Source organism: Chinchilla lanigera, unplaced genomic scaffold (assembly GCF_000276665.1).
Source record: "Chinchilla lanigera isolate Chin_1 unplaced genomic scaffold, ChiLan1.0 scaffold00014, whole genome shotgun sequence".
NCBI classification, from domain to species: Eukaryota; Metazoa; Chordata; class Mammalia; order Rodentia; family Chinchillidae; genus Chinchilla; species Chinchilla lanigera.
This window is the reverse complement of record NW_004955415.1, coordinates 23,421,771-23,436,353: the sequence shown is the minus strand read 5'-3', so window position 1 is coordinate 23,436,353 and position 14,583 is coordinate 23,421,771. Positions and strand designations below refer to the sequence as shown.

The following is a 14,583-nucleotide window of genomic DNA, read 5'->3' as shown; positions in this document are numbered from 1 at the left end:
CTTGGAATTACAATCAATGTTGAGTTCTCCCTAATTCGCAAGACTAGCAATAAAATAAAATTATTTTTTAACATAGAGAGACTACCAAAAAATGTATATACACTTCAGAAAAAGAAAAATGTATGAATATTTTAATACTAAATTTACTGAGATATCAAGAGATTTAAACAAGTTATCTTTGGCCTCTATAATTGCAAGAGGTGCTCAATCTGGTGGCCATTAGCTTCCAAACATTTATTAGTACAACAAACAGCTGAGATGTGTATACATTTTTTTTTTTTTTTTTGGGTGGGCTCTGGATGGATGGATAGATATAGATCTATAGATTAGAGATAGAGACAGAGACAGAGATAAAGATAGACAGAGATAGAGTTCACTGACCACTGTAAGTATTTTATTTTTATGTATTAGTAAGTTTTTCTGTAGAGTTACAAAATATAGTAAGAGCTACATTTTATGTAGTTTTCAAAATCTGTAAACTCTTCCTTGGCCAGGTATGGTGGTGCACACATAAAATCTCAGCATTCTGAGAGGCTCAGGAAGAATGATTCCAAGTTTGAGCCCAGCCTGGGAAATGTGACAACTTTGCAAGACCCTGCCTCAAAGTAAAAAATTAAAAAAGGGTTAGGGCTGTACCTCAGTGCAAAGGCCTAGGATTGAATCTCCAGTACTACAAAAAAAATAAATCTTTAAAAAACTCTGCCTTGAAAATTTTAAAAAAGTAGTACTTTCATTGAAACCAACATAATAATATAAAAATATAAAAAAGAAAAAACCCTTATCCCTCTTTAACCTCTGGCCCATATATCAAAATAATTACATCTTTCTTTAGGCTCACACATTACCTGCTTTATGGAAATACAACTTTTTTATAAATACAATACTTTATGAATTACATTGCTTTCCTTGGCTCTTAAAACATCACAGATATTCCTTAATATATATAGAAAAAGTGAATTCATTTTAACACTTAAATTGCAACCATTCTCCTGGACATGCACTAATGTTATTCCTAGGTTATCACAAAAAATGTAGTAAAGAATATGCTTGCATAATTCACTGTCTCAGATTGAAGCAAAGCCATACCTTCATATAAATAGATTATCCTACATTAATAAAAAAAAAACCACTCAAAAGAAACCCCAGTGTATGTGAGAGACTCTCAAGAAATTCTTGTCAGAGAAAAAACCCATTACTATTATTGAGATATATTCAAAATGAATCACAACTTGTTCAAAAAATCCTTTAATATAAGGGAAGTTTGAAGAATGAGAAACAATGTTCAGAATTCATATTACAGTACTGGGCTTGAGAACTGAAATAATCTTAAACTAAAAACCATGAATTCCTCTTTTTGCCTTTCAAAGGAAAGAAAAGCTGCTAATACAGTAAGATTACATACTTATAAAAAGTAAATAAAAATTCAATTTTAAAAAATCTACACAAATAAATTCATGAGATATTTTCTATATAATACACATAAATTCTTAATTTCCAAAAACCTGAGATTTGTCATTGCAGATCTCGGTTTATACCAAGATTTAGTAGAAAGTTAATATAAAATCAATATCTCCCAATATATATTGATACTATAACAAATTTACTATTTTAAATTATTTTGATATATATACTAATAAAATCGCAAGGAAAATTTACAAATCATAACATAATCATTTAAGTGTAAAAAATCAGTTCATCAAGCAGTCTATGGATAATAAAATGGCGTATTGATCACAATATGGATAGAAATCACCATTGTTCAGTTTGAAAAATTACTATTTATTGACAAAATCCCACAATGACTGGTGTTTGAGATCTATAAAATTTTAAAATTCAAGAGAGAGATACACTACAAAGTCTAATGTCAAATATACAAACTGTACTTTTTAGGCTCTGGCAGACATATATTTTCATTTTTCTTGGAAGCACTGCTGAATTACAAGGAAAAATGCTGTCAAAGGGGAAAAGGAGTAGTTTTGAATGTTCAGAGTACGTGATAATGACATACAGCAGAGCCAAAAAGTTGTGCTCTTAACCACCCATTGTTTTTCTTTATTAGAAAATGACCATTATTTTCTAAATCAAAACCCACAAAATTCAGTCATTCTTTAATTTACTCCTCAGTTCTCTATGTTCACTATAGGTTGTTCTCTTGGGGTTACAAATACAACAAAGATACATATTTCCATCACCCTTTTTGTTTGTTTGCCTTCTCTCAAATAGTATTTCTTTTCCTTCTTCAAAAAACACTGTTCTTAAACGAGTCTTCAATGGGTTTTTCTTCATTCAAACTGGACTGGAAGACAAGATCACATAACATGGCTCTTTTCCTAGTTCCCAAGCTAGAGGAGGGGGAAAAAAAAGAAGAGAAAATAATACAAAATTCTCTCTTAAGAGCAACATTTCTTATTTTCACTGAAACAAAATAGAAGGAAAAAAAAAAAAAAACAAAACACCAGTACATTTCATTTCAATTAATTTACCCTGGCGAATTTTGTGTTGATATGTCTTTGTTCACTTCCATTTAATTGTGTTATAATTCCGACTGCCCTACATTTTAGAATGTAGAATTCTACAGCAGTATTTTTAACCTGTAATAGAGTTGGAGCTACCTTGGAAGCCATTCCCTGAGTCTTGGCACTCTCATCTCTGCTACCCTCTGCTACCCTAGAGAAAAATCAAGAGCTTAAAACTTAAGGAACTCCAAATTTATTAACTGCTTAATTAAAATGCACAGCTGTGTGAGACATCTTAAAGCCTCAGAAATAAATCAGAGTGTCAAATGGTTAAACAGCCAATTAATATAACCAAAGAAAAGATAATCAATGAGTTTACTACAAAGAGTTTTAAGCATATATTCAGAATGTCTAATATTCAATACAATTCATAAGTCTAAACATTTTCCATAGGTTTCTAATGGTTACTAACAGTTAATACTATTAAGTCAATACCATGTATCTATCAATGTTCCTGGTGAATCTTATTACTATATAAGTGAGTCTGCAATTCAAGAACTCTGAGTTCTTGAATTCTTTTATTATGGAACTTCTCTTATTATGGAAGTAACCGAAAAGCTACGCAAGAAAAACAAAGAGATGCTGATACTCTTTCCCAATTTTTCTACCACTCCTGGAAATGACCTCTGCTCCATCCCAGCCCTCCTATCTACCACCCCTCACTGCCCAGTCCTTCCAGAAAAAGAACTATTTTATCCAATATCCAAGTAAAATATATAAGAAGAATACCTGTAAAATTTTCTTTCCATAACTTGTCCCAGGCAAGGATCCGCAGGTTCTCTGCCCCATTCCATCCTCCACCACTTCTTCAACCATTAGAGATGCATCCTGAATGATGGTGGAGGGTTCAGAAGTTTATAGTAGATGTGGCATAAGAGACCAAGGGTCATACCCATCTCTTCACATAAAAAGGATGAAGCCTTTCAGGTGATCCAGAATACCACATCACATCTCTATGATTATACTCATATATTAATATTCTGCTAAGTAATTTCTAGACCCAACCTGAAACAACATACCAGGATATATCTCAGAATCCTGATGATGTCATTCTGCTGGCTTTTTTTCTTTACCATTCATTATTTAACTTTATAAATATGCTGACTCATTTCCACAAAAGATACTGTGTGCTATCCTTTAGCAATAAAGCAATAGCTACAATTTAAAGATCCACACTTTAGTCTATTCTCTACATATATACCATCTCTCACAAAATCTATATACATTGAAGGAATTATGAGACATCTCCACCCCCATACTCTAGGTTAAAAAATCTGTAAGGAGATAGTTGCTAAGAATTAGAAATAGGAAAGTATATTCTATAAAGGAAAGCCACAAGCTTGTGTAACTTAAAAGTTGCTAATTTAGGTAACCACAGCTAACTTCATCTTGTCCTCCTGCATCCCCCTCCAATATATTTTATTAATTTTTAAATAAAAAATTCCTTGCCAAACAATATTGTAAGTTAAAATAGCAAAAATATTCCTTTCATTTCTTTTTCTCAAAAGGAAACTTTTATTAGTATTTCACATTCTTTCTTATGCATATCTGAACTTCTGTACATAATTTCTGACCACATATTCCATACTACACATACTGTCCTCACATTTTGCTTCTTCACATTACTCAGAATATAAAATGTATGTGATATATATAAAATCAAGCATGACATATACAAAATAAAATCATGCATGATATATATAAAATCAAGCATGTGTTAATTGTGTTATAATTCCGACTGCCCTACATTTTAGAATGTAGAATTCTAAAGCAATATTTTTAACCTGTAATAGAGTTGGGGCTACCTTGGAAGCCATTCCCTGAGTCTTGGCACCCTAATCTCTGCTACCCTCTGCTACCCTAGAGAAACTCATAAAACTGACTGTGAGCTAGAAGCCCCAAGACTGCAAACACAGAAAGCTTTAGTCTGGGGGTAGAACATTAGTCACTTTTCTATAGCTGGGACAAAGGAGCTGACAAACACAACTTCAAGGATTTATTTTGGCTCACACTTTCAGAGGTTTCAGTCAGCTCACAGCTGGCCCATTTCAAGGCGGTCACATCACAGTAAAGGGGCATGGTGGAAGAAAGTTGCTCACCTCATGCTGGCCAGAAACAAAGAGCATGGAAGAGCCAGAGAGCAAGGAAGTGGGACAAGATACCATTCAAAGGTAAATCCCAATGTCTTATTTCCTCCAACCAGGCTCCACTTCCTAATAGCCCATTCAACTTAGAACACTCATAACCTGATTATCTCCTTAAGGCCTCACTCACCCCTGATCCTTGCTGCATAGGCAATCAAGCTCTCACTACTTCAGTCTTTATATTTAAATCATAACAGTGTTAGTATACTACACAGAGATAAAGACTTCTTTCCTCTTCCTTTTCCTTCCCCAGTATGGAGTTTTAGTGTTCTCTACTCTTCTACTCTTTCTAATTCCAATATACATACCAGAAACCTACAGAATCATCATCTACAAAAGCCTAGATTCTATCCTCCAGACCAACACACCTGCTGACCATTATTCTGCAGAAAAGAGGAAGGGGGAAGTATGAGCTGATACAGGCAGTTTTCAAATTTATTATGATGTCCCCACAGTCCACTCTTCTCCTCTGAAACTGTTAATAACACAGATAGTATGTTCCTCAGCTTTTCACTTTTTAGTCAGAAGTTTCTTTTGTTCTTTCTCCTTTCCTCTCACCCCACCTGCTCTCTATATTAAAGGAATTCCCTTAAATTTGCAGCACCAGCATCACCTTTTCTTACTACTTAATTCTGTCACAGGCTTTTTTTTTTTTTTTGGTAATACATGGTTAGTCCTTTCAAACAGGCAGAAGGTTGGGAGAGTTGTTCATTTGCCTTTTTTAATGAAACTACTGAAATTTTCAACACGTATTTGTCTGTATTTCTTTATAAACATCAAGAAGTATAAAGTAGCCACTGCTGTAATTCTACGCATAGAAATTATAAGCATAGTAGTCTTCCGCCTCAATTACTGTACTCTTCCTTATTATAGCACAAGTAGACTAAATTATCTAAAATTTTATTTCTGGGGCTGGGGATTTAGCTCAGCGGCACAGCACCTGCCTGACAAGCACAAGGTCGTGAGTTCAATTCCCGGTACCGGAAAAAAAACAAATAAATAAATAAATAAAATTTTATTTCTGAGTTGTCATTTTTCCCTTCGTATCTTCCAGTTTATCAGAAATATTTTCTCTAATATTATATTTCAAAATATTTTATTAATTAATTCTTTAGATTTATCCTTAAGTTTCACTGATGGTTCAGGTTTGGGTTTGTCATTTGTTTCTGTCAATGTTTAATAAATACCTTCTTTATTGGCCCAGAATTCTTTATCTTAATGCATTTCACTTTGCTTAAGTACTTCAAAATAACATGTTCATTTATTTAAAACTGTGCTAGTTCATAGTCATTTTGAAAGACTATATGTTTTGCCTTCATATTTGAAACAGTTCTGCCGTACGTAAAACTCTACCTCAGAATGCCATAGGAATATTTCCAGTATCTCTTTATACAATGCTACCGAAAGAAAAAAAAATGCCAATCTGATTATTTCTAGGATTGCCCTTTTTCTCTAGCTAGAAATTTGATCTTGATTCTTGAAATTAAGAAATTTTACCAGTACTTGATTTTACCAGAAATTGACTTCAGCATGTCTTATTTCAAGTTTTTTTTAATCTTAGGAAATATTTATCCTATCATTTTATTATTTATAGTTTCTACTACATGCACTGCATTTTTTTTTTACTTCTGGAATTCCTATTTCTTAATACTGGTCTCTTGAATCTAGTCTATAGGTCTCAAATTTTATTACAGCCAATTCTTTTTATTATATTTTCTGAGAGAAACCTAACAGTTGAACTGTCAGTACTGCTTTTTACTATTTTTTTTAAAACCATGCTGAAGGATCCAATGCAAGGCCTTCCACACATTAACGAAGCACTCAACCACTGAGCTACATTTCAGCCCACCTCCATTTCGAAAAGAATTACTGTAAGATATTTTTGATATAAAAAGACAGTAAGATATTATTTTTAAAACACCTATGTACCCACCACCTAACTTAAGGAAAAATATGTTATCTGCACACAGAAATCCTGATTTTTCTCCATAGTTATACACATACAGTATGCTTTGCATTAAGCCTCATATAAATATACTTTATATATTCTCCATCAACTTACTTCTTATACCCAAGATTATAAGTAGATCTGTTAAATATGAGCTTTGTAGCTCACTGATTTATTATGACTTATAAAGTCTTTACATGGTTATAACACAGTTTATTTTCCATTTATTAGGGCATAATATAGCACCTAATATTTTACTCTTACAAATAATATTGCTAGAAATATCTCTATTCTTTTCTCTTTACACTAATGTTTGAGTTTCTTTAAGGTAGTGCTTTTCAAACAAACATGCATAACCCATCAATAAAATCACATTAGTGGGCCAGGCTCACAACAGCTTTTGAAAAATAAAAGTGGCAAAATAGCAAAACGGTAGGAGTACAAGAAAAATAAAAGTGAATAAAGTAACAAGACACAGAGATAGACAAAAGTGTAATGCATGTACAGAAGGTAAGTTTTATTTCCTAAAAGTGTGATTTCAGTTTTATCATGGTTTAAAGAGATCAACAAACAATGCTAAGAAATGCATATAGACAGAAAGATACACAAGGACACATAAGTAAAACTTCTCAGTCACTGAAAAAAAATGACATCGTCAAATTACTCTCAAAAGTGTCATTTATGCTTCTGCTCGTTGTTCCACATGTTCACCACCATAATGCATCAGATTGTTATTTATCAATGTAATATTTGAAAACCTATTTCAAAACTCTGGTGTTTGAATTATTTTGCTAGCCACTTTCAAAGTTAACATCCAATAATTTTGCTTGTATTTGAAGATGTAGTTCTGTGATCTCTAAGACACATTCTTACAATTATGGTCTGCTGCCACTCTAATTTCTACAGTCTTGTAGGTAATCTGGCTACTTACAGCTGCTTTTAAATTCTCTTAGGATTTGGTATCATGCAGTAATTTTTCTTCCTTTAGATTCACAACCTTTTCAATCAGAGTCATATTTTTAATTTTGGAAAATTCTTAGTCATTCTTCCTTTGGATAGTGACTTTGAATCCCTTCATTCTACTTTTCTGGAACTCCAATTTCACATATGAGACATGTTTATCGTTCTGTATCTACACATTCTCTTCAGGTTTCCATCTCTCTGAGATGGAAATTTTTTCCAATTTATCTTCAATTTCATTAATTCTATACCCAGCTGGGTTAATCTAATCCATTCAATTATCTTCAATTATTGTATTTCTAGTTTCCACAAGTTCTATTAGCTTGTTATTCAGGTCTTCCCGATACTTCTTGACAATATTTGTTCCCTTCTGACGTTTTTAATTTGTTCTTTTAATCCTTTAAACTTTTTATCCAAATACATTTCAAGCCCATATGTCAGCAAACATTCTAAGAGTAGCTTTGGAATCAATGCACTCTGGATTGTACCATATTCTGTACTTTGGATCCCTTGGCAACCATATTCGTAATTGGCAAGATTATTTTTTTCATTATTCCTTTTGTTTCATTATTCCTTTCTTAATACAATGTCTTCTAACTATAGGAATTTTCTGTTTGCAATAACTTTCTACACTGATTCCTGTACTATTTGTGTTGTTATTTTAGCACAAGTCCTATCTTGCATTGTTAAAATTTTCCTCAAATATCTTGCACTTGTTTACTGTTTTCATCATTTTAAATACAATTTATTTTCAATATCAATTGCTGGTGTAGGTCAGTGTTTTACTTCCCTCAAGCATCTCTCCCATTCTTATTATGCCCATAGTGGAAGGCTATGGGATTTTATGGATGGGCTCTGTGAAAAAGGTAGCAGACAAATTTTTCTTCAAGATTCACTGATCCCAGAAGGTACGAACTACCGTGATATTGCTCATATAGCCATTTCTCTGTCCCAGCTCTGTCATCTCTAAACTAGATGAACTGCTGAATTATTAAGTGAGTCTATTTTCTACTCAGAAAACCAGATTTTTTTTCTGATGTATTACTGGTTGTTTAGTACTAACAGTTTTAATAATCTAATGTCATCAGCTTTTTTATATCTATCTAGAAAGCCTGAAATTTTCTGGTTTATTGACGCATCCTTTCCTGTTTTTCAGAGTTCCTATGAATTCTATTCTTATTCCTTTATTTCTTTCACCACTGGAATTTCCACTCAGCTTGATACATTTATAATGAATTTCTTCAAAATGTCTTTTCAAACTACTTAATCCCTATTTCTAGTTCATCTATCAAAACATTAAAAAAGGGAAAAGACGGATTTTTTTATCATGCACAATTTATTCTATTTTTGAAAACACCCTTTATTATAGAAGTAACTGGCCATTTTTTTATCAAAAATTCGCAATCTACACAATTTCACAGATAAGGAAAATTAAACATGTTTGAGCAACAATATAGCAATGAATCAGAAAACTCAGAATAAGGATCTGTAAATGTGAGAACTATGCCAAGTTCACCAACTGTTTTTCTTCTTCACTTAAGTCTAAATGGCAATAAAACAAAAGAACAAAGTATAATTTTCTTGATATAATTTCCACTCAGAAAAGTTTTATACTTCTACTTTTAGACACCAAATTCCACATAGACAGTACATTCTAAAATGCACACTATTTAATTTGCTATCTCCATAATTACCCTCTTAAAAGGTCCCCTAGATATTCTCTCACCCTTTCTTTGAAGTCACTTAAGAAAAAACTACTATGCACAATTTCCATATGAAATTCACATCACACCACATCTCAATGTTTCTGTTTTGTTGTTGCCATTTGTGTTGTGGTACTGGATACTGAATCCAGAGCCTTCACACTGGTTCACATTGAGTTACATCCTCAGTACTTTTTTTTTTTTTTTAAGACAAGGTCTCACTAAATTGCCCAGATGGGTTCAAACTTGAGATCTTCCTGCCTCAACTTCCCAGAATGTTAAGATTACAGGTATGAGCCACCACAGCTTTAATGGTCATACATAATGAAAATAAAGATGACATATTCGAGCCCTAATCTCAGTATTTGTAATGAAATGAAAGTTAATTATATCTTTATTGCTTTACACCAAACAAGTTATCAAACTTGTATCATTTTAATACTTTCACCAAGAAGACATTTCAACCTAAGAAATTTTTAATACTCCACCCCCACTGATCTTTTTTGCTAACTATAGTTTATTTTCAATATGTGGCCCACCCTACAAACTTAAAAAAAGTGATTAAAAAAAGCTAAGCATGTTGACTTTAAAAATGTTTTCAGTAGAACTGAAGCACAAATTTGGAACACAAGTAAGAATGCAAGGAAATATAAACGAACAAATGGCTATTGATTTTTTTGATGGCATAAACTGATATTCATTACACATCTGGGGAAGACAAAGCCTTCCTCTCTACAATGTTCATCAAATACTGCCAATTTTATTATCCACGATAAAGTTACCTCTCAAATGCATCTTTCTGTTACAGATTCAAAACTAATTCGTGGCATTATAAATTAAAACCCATAAAACAATATAATTCAGAACATAAAATACCATACTTTACCAAAAATTAAATATAATTAGTGGTAAACACAGATCACATAAAGATATCAACAATGCTTTGCAAAACAAAAGGCAACAGTAACATGGTAAGTTAAAAAGACGTAAAGGTCAAAAAGCCTGGGTTCAAGTCCTAACTTTGCCACTCAATGGCAGCATGACCTTGGGCTAGTTCCCTAAAATCTCTGTGCCTAGGTGTTCTTATCAAATAAGATAATTATACTTTCTCAATAGGGTTACGATAATAATTAAATAAATAATTTCAGAAAATATTTAGAATTATGTATATCTGACAGTGAACGTAAATATTTTTACATTTATTAAACAGACAGGGAATATTCCCTTATGATTAACTTTAGTTAGCTCTATGGTGTACTAACTCTGCATCCTCATCAATCCACAAACAGAATAGCAACATTACTGATTTAAATTTAGAAATGAAATATCTATTCCTTCAAGGTGTGTAAACACTTGAGCTATAATAAAAAAGTATCTTACTAAAACTAGCAAATAAATATTTAAAGGCCTATCAATATGAAATATTTGCTATCAGTTATATAATTCCATGAAAGAAACCTTTATCAATTACCAAACAGAACTTTGTAGAAATATCTTTCAAATTTTAAAAAAAAAAATCACTTTTAAAAAAACTTACATTTTAAGTTAAGAAATGTGAGGAAAAGAGAAATAAAAAATAGAAAATATATGTAGAAAGTCACTGATCCTACACTCATTTAAAATATTGGCTAAGATATATGGGGAAAAAAGAAATAAACAAGACAGGAAATACAGATACAAAGTCATTGATCCTGCTCAAAATTACAATATTTACTAAAATAAAATTATATTTACCATAAGGTTTTATACAAAACTTATAATGGAATAAATTAACAACATCACTTCTATTTTGGCCAAATTAATAGTATGAAAACTAGTAAATTATACAAACTTTCAATCATGTTTGTATGGTTCATGGTTTGTCCATATTAAGGGTATATAATACTGTATTACTATACCAAAAAAAAGTTTATATCTAAAACTATCTTTAAATATAGTTTAGATTAGTTTAGCTAAATCATGTAAAATATTTTTTAAAATAAAAGTCTTACTTTGACCATAAAAAATATTTTAGGCCACTTGAAATGCTTAATGTTTTTCAAGCTTTAAGAACCTTAGCCATAGCAAGGATTTCAAGGGGGAAAGTTCAATTCAGTGTAAGAAGCTTCAAAAAAAATTTTTTAAATGTATAGTTAAAACAAATCTGGATTAGTAAATTAATAACTAATTGTATAACTACTGTATACGCTCAGTTAAGTAACCAACATGTATGTACTAAGTCAATACCAAGAGCCTACCACTGTTCTAAATGTGCAGGATGTGCTTAAATGAAACACTGAAGACTACAATAGAAAGCAGTAATTTAAGTAAGGTAAGAAGATTACAATGAATCTTCCCTAACCCAACTCCAAAACTAATTTCCTGTGAAATACATGAAAGATCTAAAAGTAAAATTAACTTAAATTTAAAAAATAAAAAAAAAATAAAATGTCTCTATTCAAAAGCAAATTTCTTTGTACTTAAAGGAAGCAGCAAGGCAAAAATACATACACGTTCCTATTAACAGTACAGATTCCTGGGCATTAATCCTTAACTATTAAAAATCAGAAACTATAGGAATCTACATATTTCGTAAACATAAAAGTTCGAGTATGTTAAGCAAAAATGTACTAAAACTCCAACAGGTATTATGCAAGGAAACAGAGACTAGCAAAACATTAATTTCAGTAAATCTCAGATGAAAAGGCAAGGCAAGGCTACTAAACACCACAAACAATTCAAAAGGGCAGAAACTGTGTTTTATTCATTACTAAATTACTGGTTCATTATTGAATCACTGTTATCTGCTCTCTGAATGATACATTTCAAGAATGGATTTGTAACAAACCATTTTGTGCCTCTGTACTTCTGCTGCTTCTGTTTTCCTGAATAATGAATTTAAGGGTTGATAAAAAAAATTTGAATAAGCTTTTGCTATGTTATGCTTATGAAATATATAAATTATTATAAATTGCAATAAGGCAAAATAATTTCCATGGAATCACAAGTTATGCCTCAAAATAAAATATCAATAAGCACTTGAAAATAACAAACAGCAACCTGTCATACAAAGATGGGCCATCACATTTTAAATGTTTAGTCGTTTTTCTTATAGGAATTTTATAGTACAATTTAATAATTGGATCCTCACTGTATAAACAGAAGAGTTAAGAAGAAAATGTTTGCACAAAACCACATACTGAAGTAAAAGTTAAGTCTCTGAACCTTCAAAATAATAACCATTCAGTAGGCTACTTGCAACTTGCTCTTTCCCAATACAATCACTAGCATATTAATATATAAATAAATCAAGTAAAGAACAAAAACGCACTCCACTAAAGTCAGTAAGTCCTGCTGTAGGACCTATTATTTAACAATGCACCATTGGCCTCAGCCAGTTTTTTCTTTCTGTAAAAGAAAAAAAATAGCAGGTACAAATATAGAAAAGCTACTTTTAAAACTGTAGAAGCTTTTATTGTCTACACATGAAATTCAGGAGTATTCTCTTTTTTCCCCCCAATACTGAGGACTGAAACCAAGGCCTTTGCACTGAGATACATCTTAGCCTTTTTAAACATTTTACTTTGAGACAAGGTCTAGCCATGGTAGGCTGGAACTTGCTATCTTCCTACCTCAGCCTCCCAGAGTGCTAAAATTACAGGAGTGTACCACCACATAAGGCCAAGAACATTCTTAAAAGACACTAACTAATAATAGAGTTCAGGATCTGCATTACTATCTATACCTGATCAATAATCTATCAGGCAATTAAATGGTAAAAATAATTTTTAAAACCTGTTAAGTTAATGCCTAGTAGTAAGCCTAATCAAAATTGTTATGACCAAGATGAGGAACATTATAAAACATCACCACATAAAAATGTGAAATTGTGTATATAATGTATATATACTCAAGATTTAAAAAAAGATAAGAAATGAAAAATAAAATCTGTCACACATAAGACTAAAATTAATTCCCTAACTTTACAATGAGCTCTTAGGAGATTGGTAAGAAATAAAGGTCATTTTTGAAAAGAGCTAATTACAAGATACAAAATCAATATTAAAAAATTAATACCTTTTCTATACACCAATAATGAACTAACTGAGAAAGTTATCAGGAAAACAAAAAGAACTAGAGATCAATTTGACCAAGGAAGTAAAAGACCTGTACAATGAAAATTACAGAACACTGAAGAACAAAACTGAAGAAGTGACTAGAAAATGGGAAGAGCTCCCTTGTTCATGGATTTAAAAAGCTAATAGTATGAAAATGGACATATTACCAAAGTTGATCTAGAGATTCAATGTTATCACCATCAAAATTTTGATGGCATGCTTCACAAACTAAAATAAAAATTCTAAAATTCATGTAGAAACACAAAATGACCTAGAATAGCCAAAGCAAGCCTAAGAAAAACCAGGCTAGGCAGCATCGTAATATCCAACTTCAAATTATACCACAAAGCCACATTAACAAAAATAACATGGTACTGACTTGTAGACACATAGAACAATGGAACAGAAACAGATTCATACAGCTTCAGCCATCTGATTCATGACAAAGTGGCCAAAAATATAAAGGGAGAAAAGACAGCCTCTTTAACAAATAGTGCTGAGAAAACTGGATATACATAGATGTGCAGAAGACTGAAACTAATCCCTTTTACTATGTGAAATAATCAATTCAAAATTGGTTTAAAACTTAGGTGTATATAAAGTCCTGAAACTTTGAAAATGCTAAAAGAAAACATATGGTCAACACTTGATACCATAGGCACGGGAAAAAACTCCCTAAATAGGACTCCAGTAGCACAAGAGAAAATATCAAAACTCAGCAAGTAGGACTATGTCAAATTAAAAAGTTTCCACACAGCAAATGGCATAAGTGAAGAGAGAAGAGGCAACCAACAGAAAAGGAGAAATATTCTCTAGCTACTCTTCTGATAGAGAATTAATACCGAGAATAAAAAGCCCACCCCCCCCAAAAAAAGAGCCAATCATTAAATGGACAGATGAAATAAGCACAGCACCTCAAAGAAAGAAGTACAAAAAGGCAAAAAGTATAAAATGGTAAACACCTTTAGCCATTAGGAAAATGCAAATCAAAACTACACTGAGATTCCACTTCATACCTGTCAGAATGACCACCATGAAGAACACGAAAGGAAAGGAAAGGAAAAAGGAAAGGAAAAAGGAAAGGAAAAAGGAAAGGAAAAAGGAAAGGAGAAAGGAAAGGAAAGGAAAGGAAAAAGGAAAGGAAAAAGGAAAGGAAAAAGGAAAGGAAAAAGGAAAGGAAAAAGGAAAGGAAAAAGGAAAGGAAAAAGGAAAGGA

General features: G+C 31.9%; 1 protein-coding gene and 1 long non-coding RNA gene across 4 annotated transcripts in view; both read right to left on the bottom strand.

Annotated features, from left to right (window-relative positions):
• Macrod2 (MACRO domain containing 2) overlaps positions 1–14,583 on the bottom strand; it is a 1,840,776-nt gene that overhangs the window by 1,802,831 nt on the left and 23,362 nt on the right. The window lies entirely within an intron of this gene.
• LOC102005589 lies at positions 2,082–2,544 on the bottom strand. Its single transcript, XR_260313.1, has 2 exons — positions 2,484–2,544; positions 2,082–2,342 (listed from the first exon to the last, which is right to left on the bottom strand). It is a non-coding gene; the product is annotated as an uncharacterized LOC102005589 (long non-coding RNA).